Raw genomic sequence first — 8,283 nt, forward strand, 5'->3', positions numbered from 1 at the left:
AATGGCATAAACCACATGTGAGTGTTGATTTGATTTTTTCTATTTTCTTTTCTCTTTTCTTTTTCCTTGTATTTGGTTGATCAAGTGATCATGGATTAGGGTTTTAGCACTCTTGCAAACATCCCAACAAATATCATGGCAATTGCACACTAACACAAGAATCAAAGTTGAGTATATACATAGCACTATATGGAAAATAAAAAGTTTTTGTTGGTTCTAAATTTTGGTATTTTGTAAACTCTCTTTATCTCTTTATTGAAAAGTTGGGATGTTACAGCACGCATGATGTGCGCATATACTGGGGCAGACGATCCCCTCCGGGTAACACGCCATGATCTTCCTGCTGACTCCCTCAAAAGGAGGTTCAAGACGTTGGTGAAGATAGGCCGTGGCCAACCGGTCCCGGAACTGATCAAGGACATCAACACGAACGACCAGTGTCCTCTGGTAAGCACTTGCACCTTTGTTGTTCTTCAACTTCTCAAATCTTTAAAGTGTTTTAACTTGTTCTTCTAACCCTCCTCGCAGCTCGATACTTTGGCGGAGGAGGATTTGCGCAATATACTCCGAGTACCTGTCAGCGGTGACGCGGCGGAGGAGGATCCGGAGGACCCTGAGGAGGAAGAGGAGCGCGTGCCCCGAAAGGCTGCCCCTCGACCTTCGAAGCGTCCCCGCGCCAAAGTTTTCGGCTCTGAAGCCGGAGCTAGCGGCGAGGCCTCCGCCAAGAATTCCAAGGTGACCAAGCCGCCTCCGCTCGATTCCAAGAAGGCGGAACGCGAGCGTCTCAAACTGCTGGCGACAGAAGGAAAGCGCTCACGTCCCAACATTCCGGGCGCGGCGTAAGTTTCCGAGTACCGTGCGTCTTTTATCTTGGTACGCTTTGTTACTTATACTTTTCCTTTGCTTGCCTGCAGGAATCCGAGTTCCACCACCACGCGGACCAACGTTCAGGAACCTATTACAAAATATATGCAGAAGAAGTCCCCTGCCGTTGGTCCCTCCACACCAGCTCCGCCAAGCGCTCCCCAAGTTACTCCTCAGCCGTCTCCTCCTCCCGCAGATCAATCCCCCGCTCCTGCTACAACCACTCCACTGGAAATAATTCCGGTTAGCAGCGAGAAAGTGGGCGGTGAAAGCTCCGGAGGCAAGGGCCATGCCCCTGAAGAAACTGAAGTACAAGGCCGAGAAGAAGCGGAAGTCAATTCCTCCGGCAAAGCTGAAGCTGCAACTGGTGATATGGTCGTTTTCCCCAAGAATTTTGGAGATCCGTCCGACCTTACCTCCACCCCCAAAGCCTATGCCACAAAAAATTTCAACAAGCTCACAGAGGCGGAAAAATGGGAGCTGGAGCAAGATCTGCTCAACTCCATGCTGAACAACGCCTGGGGTAAGCCTGACGCCGAGACGTCGGAGATCCAAGGCTTTAAAAAGGAAGTTGGCCAGTTCTTCGACAAGCTCATCTACAAGTAGAAGGTAACTCCCCAGTAGCCCCCAAGTATTTAGGAGGAAACTAGTGTAGTTAGCGTCTAGATACTTAGAGAAAACTCAAACTGAAGAACATTTAAATGTCGTGGTAGCCCCCAAGCATTATGGCGGAAAGATTTCCGGCAACAATGCTTTAGAAAGACTGAACCATAAAGTACATGTGGAATTTACTCCTGCACTGACTGGATTTTCAGGAACAGCAGGCTCTGCACTACGAGTTGCACAAAAATATTGCTCTTCAGCGCCGCGTTACCCTCAGCCAGGCGGAAAAAATTCAGCATTTCAAAGAGGAGAATGCGGATTTGAAGAAGCAGCTGTCGGAAGCCCAAGGTTGGTTTCCGACTATCTTTTTGCCTGTAGGTTATGTTCCGCATCTCAAACTTGATGTTTACATATCTTTTGAGTAGGTGCATCCTCGTCCCTTGCTGCAGCCTCCTCCGAGCTAGAAACTCTGCGCGCCTCCTAGAAAAATCTTGAGGCAAAACTTGCTGATGCGGAGAAAAAGCTTGCTGAGAAAAGCTCGGAGCTCATCCGAAAAGAGGGTGAATTCCAGCTCAAGCGGAAAACTGACAGTGAGACCATAAAGGAGCAGCAAAAAGAGCTGGGGGGACTCCAGAAATACATGGAGACAGCAGAGAATTGCTGGGACCTGCTGAACTCCGACTTCATGGGTATGTCCTCGAAGCTCATAGAGTAGTGCATATGTTGCGCTTAATTTGTTATATTTATCAAAAATTGCGTCCTCCAGATCCGCTTGGATATGATGAAGAACGTCGGAGCCAATTCCCGCGCGACGATTTGCTTAAGATCGCCGGAGAAGACTGCAAAGATCTCATCTCCGCCTCCCGGAAGATCTGCCACAACCTAAACATTAAGAAGAGCCGAACCTGCGACGTTCGCAAGCTGATCAAGAGGATGGATGTGCTTCCGGAGTTGGTGGTGGATCTGCAAGCTTCTTCGGCTCGGGGCGCAGCTGCCATGTCCTTGGCCATGTGCTTGGCGCACAACCCGGAGCTTAACCTTGACCAAGTAACTGCTGGTGTTCCTCCGGACGCGGACGTCGACGCACTTCTGGATGCAGTCAATGGCTACGACACCCGCATTGCCCGGAGAATTCGCCACGACAAATTTTATGATAAGGTGGTTCTTCCTGCCGACGAGCCCCTTGAAGCTGAGCTTCTCAAGGAGCGCGAGGCGGAATCCAGACCTGCCCAATCCGGAAGCCAGTATACCTGGACAAGCTCCAAGGACCAAGGTGGCGCTGCAACTCCGGCTGCAGATGAAGAAGAAGACGACGACGATGTCTCCTCACCCACCAAGGATGCAGAGAAAGAAGCTCCGGCGGCTGATGTCAATGTGGAAACTTCTCCGGCTAAGGAGAAGTAAAAAACATAGTCCTGCGAAAAAGATGGAAAAAACAACGCATCATTTTGGCCCCGAGAGGGTTTGTGATATAACTTTAAATTCTTAAGTAGCTACGGACGAAACATGTATGCATGGGCGGAAATAACTTATCCTGCTATCCGTTTAATATTATTTGCATGTTTCGTTTTGTTTGAAAGCAAGTGTTGGTTTTATGTTTTCCGGCTTGCCCACTTGACCTTCCACGAGCCGGAGGACCATTAGCCGGAAACGCTCGCCAGCGGCGACGAAGCCCAATGGCGTCCGTCAATAACCGCGGAAACAAGCCCCCAGCGTAGGTGCCGGAAATCGCTACCAGGAATCCGTGAGTTTGCAACGGAAAGATTTCCACCAGAAAACTTAAGCTTACGTCCAGAAAAGGATGATTTTGAAAATCACAACTTTCATACACGCCTAGGCGGAAATATCCAGCTCTGCGGTTTTAGTTGGAAAACATACACGATCTAAAAATGAACACGTAAAGGAGGTAAAAGACTCAAAGAGTGAACCAAATTCTTTATTTCATTGATCATGTATAACTATTACAGAGTATGTAACTCGGAAAATTTGTACTAAGTGTGGAAAGGACGTAGCTGTGCAATGTTCCAGGGGCGATCTGTTTCGTCGTATATGTCATCCGGATCCTCTCTCTTGCGTTTCCGGTGCCAGTTAGCAGGTCTGTCTTTTAACTCCCGGAAATCAACAAGGTAGTATGATCCATTGTGAAGTGCTTTCCTAACGACAAAGGGTCCTTCCCATGGAGATTGCAGCTTATGGTCTTTCACCTGACGAAGGCGGAGGACCAAGTCTCCAGCCATGAATGAGCGATTCCGGACTCGACGGCTATGATAGCGTCAGAGCTTCTGCTGGTATATGGTGGAGCGTTGGTCAGCTAAATTCCGAGCTTCTTCTATCAGGTCCACAGATAGCTGTCTGGCCTCGTCAGCAGTTTCTTCATTATAGGCGGAAACTCGTGGGGAGTTGTGGATGATGTCGGAGGGGAGGACGACTTCGGATCCGTATACCAGGAAGAACGGAGTGAATCAGGTTGACCTGTTAGGGGTAGTTCGTAAACTCCACAAGATAGAATCTAACTCATCAGCCAAAGCTCCAGCTGCGCGTCGCAGCGGTTCTTCAAGGCGTGGTTTAATTCCTGATAATATGAGGCCGTTAGCCCTTTCGACCTGACCATTGGATTGTGGACGGGCCACAGAGGCAAGGTCAAGCCTAATCCCTACGTCATCGCAATAATCCTTCAATTCTCCCTGTGCGAAATTTGTGCCGTTATCAGTGATTATGCCGTGTGGGATGCCGTATCTCACAACGAGGCTGCAGACGAATTTTAGTGCCGTAGCACCGTCGGCTTTTCTCACTGGCTTTGCCTCGATCCATTCTATCGAACTTGTCAACGGCGACCGAGAGGTACTCAAAACCGCCAGGAGATGATTTCTTTAGTTTACCAACAATATCGAGCCCCCAGACCGCAAAAGGCCAGGTGATAGGGATGGTCTTCAGCTCTTGGGCTGGAGCGTTTGGTTGAGTAGCGTAGTACTGACAACCTCGACAGGTCTTCACTAGCTTGTCAGCATCTTCTTTAGTTGTGAGCCAGTAAAATCCAAGCCGAAAAGCTTTTGCAACGAGTGACCTGGGGGCGGCATGATACCCGCAATCCCCTGTGTGGATCTCTCTGAGGATTTCAATGCCATCTTGATTGGAGACACACTTGAGAAATACTCTTGTTGCGCTTCGTTTGTAGAGCTATCCATTAACAATTGTGTAGGATCTTGCTCGTCTGATGATCTGTCGTGCGAGGACCTCGTCCTCTGGCAACTTCTGATCAATGAGGTAGTCCAGGAAAGGCTGTGTCCAGGCCGGAGTGATGACCATCACTTCCCTAGCCGGAGATACTGCCACCTCTGGGTTTTCTGGGTTAGCGCCCTTTATCGAGGGTATCCGTAAATGCTCCAAGAAAATACCAGGCGGAATTGGTTTCCTGCCGGATCCGACCTTGGACAGCATATCTGCCGCTGCGTTGTCGTCTCTCCTGACGTACTTGACTTCGTATCCGAGGAAGCATTTTGCGATCTCGTCAACTTCGTCTCTGTAAGCCGCCATGACGGAATTTCTGGCATTCCAGGTTCCGGCTACTTGCTGTGCCACCAGGTCGGAATCTCCGCAGCAAATAATGTGCTTGATCCCTATCTCCTTGATGTCTACGGGTGCTTCTATTCTTGTAGACAGTGTTGGGCCTCCAAGAGCAGAGGTTTGTAGAACAGCAGCAAGTTTCCCTTAAGTGGATCACCCAAGGTTTATCGAACTCGGGGAGGAAGAGGTCAAAGATATCCCTCTCAAGCAACCCCGCAATCATGATACAAGAAGTCTCTTGTGTCCCCAACACACCTAATACACTTGTCGGATGTATAGGTGCACTAGTTCGGCGAAGAGATAGTGAGATGCAAATGATATGGATGAATATGAGTGGCAATAGCAATCTGAATAAATTATGGCAGCGAGTAAACATGCAACGGAACAGTAAACAAATGGAGATTCGATGTTTGGAAACAAGGCCTAGGGATCCTACTTTCACTAGTGGACACTCTCAACATTGATCACATAATAAAACCACTCTACACTCTTTTGTTGGATGATGAACACCACTAATTGTGTAGGGCTACAAGAGCACATCAATGCCGGAGTTAACAAGCTCCACAACATTCAATGTTCATATTTAAATAACCTTAGAGTGCATGATAGATCATTGCAATTACACCAAGTACTAACATAGCATGCACACTATCACCATCACACTATGAAGGAGGAATAGATCACATCAATACTATCATAGCAATAATTAACTTCATAATCTACAAGAGATTACAATCATAACCTACGCCAAGTACTACACGATGCACACACTTGTCACCATTACACCGTGGAGGAGGAATAGAGTACTTTAATAACATCACTAGAGTAACACATAGATGAATAGTGATACAAAACTCATATGAATCTCAATCATGTAAGGCAGCTCATGAGATCATTGTATTGAAGTACATAGGAGAGAGATTAACCACATAGCTACCGGTACAGCCCTTAGCCTCAATGGAGAACTACTCCCTCCTCATGGGAGACAGCAGCGTTGATGGAGATGGCGGTGGTGTCGATGGAGATGCCTTCCGGGGGCACTTCCACGTCCCGGCGGCGTGCCGGAACAGAGACTCCTGTCCCCCAGATCTTGGCTTCGCGATGGCGGCGGCTCGCGGAAGGTTTCTCGTACCGTGGCTTTTCCGTATCGAGGTTTTAGGTCGGGGACCTTTAAATAGGCGAAGAGGTGGAGTCGGAGGGCCGACGAGGCGACGACACGGTAGGGGGCGCGGCCCACCCCTCGGCCGCGCCAGCCTATCATCCGGGGCCCACGGGGCCCTCCTCCGGTGGCTCTCGGGTGTTCCGGAAGCTTCGTGTGATTCTAAGATGCTGGACGTTGATTTCGTCCAATTCCGAGAATAGTTCCTTACTAGGATTTCTGAAACCAAAACAGCAGAAAACAGGAACTGGCCCTTCGGCATCTCGTCAATAGGTTAGTTCCGGAAAACGCATAAATATGACATATAATGTGTATAAAACATGTGAGTATCATCATAAAAGTAGCATGGAACATAAGAAATTATAGATACGTTTGAGACGTATCAAGCATCCCCAAGCTTAGTTCCTACTCGCCCTCGAGTAGGTAAACGATAACAAAGATAATTTCTGAAGTGACATGCTATCATAATCTTGATCATACTATTGTAAAGCATATGAGATGAATGCAGCGATTGAAAGCAATGGTAAAGACAATGAGTAAACAACTGAATCATATAGCAAAGACTTTTCATGAATAGTACTTTCAAGACAAGCATCAATAAGACTTGCATAAGAGTTAACTCATAAAGCAATAGATTCTTAATAAAAAGCTTTGAAACAACACAAAGGAAGATATAAGTTTCAGCGGTTGCTTTCAACTTCAACATGTTTATTTCATGGATAATTGTCAACACAAAGTAATATAACAAGTGCAATAGGTAAACATGTAAGAATCAATGCACACAGTTGTTACAAGTGTTTGCTTCTGGGATAGAAAGAATAGGTAAACTGACTCAACAATAAAGTAGAAGATAGGCCCTTCGCGAGAGGAAGCATGGATTACTGTTTTTGTGCTAGAGCTTTTCATTTTGAAAACAAGAAACAATTTTGTCAACGGTAGTAATAAAGCATATGTGTTATGTATAAGATGTCCTATAAGTTGCAAGCCTCATGCATAGTGTACCAATAGTGCTAGCACCTTGTCCTAATTAGCTTGGATTAACATGGATTATCATTGCATAGCATATGTTTCAACCAAGTGTCACAAAGGGGTACCTCTATGCCGCCTGTACAAAGGTCTAAGGAGAAAGCTCGCATTGGATTTCTCGCTTTTGATTATTCTCAACTTAGACATCCATACCGAGACAACATAGACAACAGATAATGGACTCCTCTTTAATGCATAAGCATTCAACAACAGTTAATATTCTCATGAGAGATTGAGGATTATTGTCCAAACTGAAACTTCCACCATGAATCATGGCTTTAGTTAGCGGCCCAATGTTCTTCTCTAACATTATGCATACTCAAACCATATGATCATGAAAATCGCCCTTACTTCAGACAAGACGAACATGCATAGCAACTCACATGATATTCAACAAAGGTAAAAGAGTTGGTGGCGTCCCCAGAAACATGGTTACCGCTCAACAAGCAACTTATTAAGAAATAAGACACATAAGTACATATTCTTCACCACAATAGTTTTTAAGCTATTTTTCCCATGAGCTATATATTGCAAAGATAAAGGAATAGAAATTTTAAAGGTAGCACTCAAGTAATGTACTTTGGAATGGTGGAGAAATACCATGTAGTAGGTAGGTATGGTGGACACAAATGACATAGTTTTTGGCTCAAGGATTTGGATGCACGAGAAGAATTCCTCTCAATACAAGGCTAGGCTAGCAAGGTTGTTTGAAGCAAACTCAAGTATAAAAGGTGCAGCAAAGCTCACATATGAACATATTGTAACTATTATAAGACTTTACATTGTCTCCTTGTTGTTCAAACACCTCAACCAGAAAATATCTAGACTCTAGAGAAACTAATCATGCAAACCAGATTTTAACAAGCTCTATGTAGTTCTTCATTAATAGGTGCAAAGTACATGATGCAAGAGCTTAAACATGATCTATTTGAGCACAATAATTGCCAAGTATCAAATTATTCAAGACATTATACCATTTACCACATGCAGCATTTTCTGTTTCCAACCATATAACAATTAACGAAGCGGTTTCAACCTTCGCCATGAACATTAAGAGTAAAGCTAAG

Source organism: Lolium rigidum, chromosome 2 (assembly GCF_022539505.1).
Source record: "Lolium rigidum isolate FL_2022 chromosome 2, APGP_CSIRO_Lrig_0.1, whole genome shotgun sequence".
In the NCBI taxonomy this organism is placed as follows: domain Eukaryota; kingdom Viridiplantae; phylum Streptophyta; class Magnoliopsida; order Poales; family Poaceae; genus Lolium; species Lolium rigidum.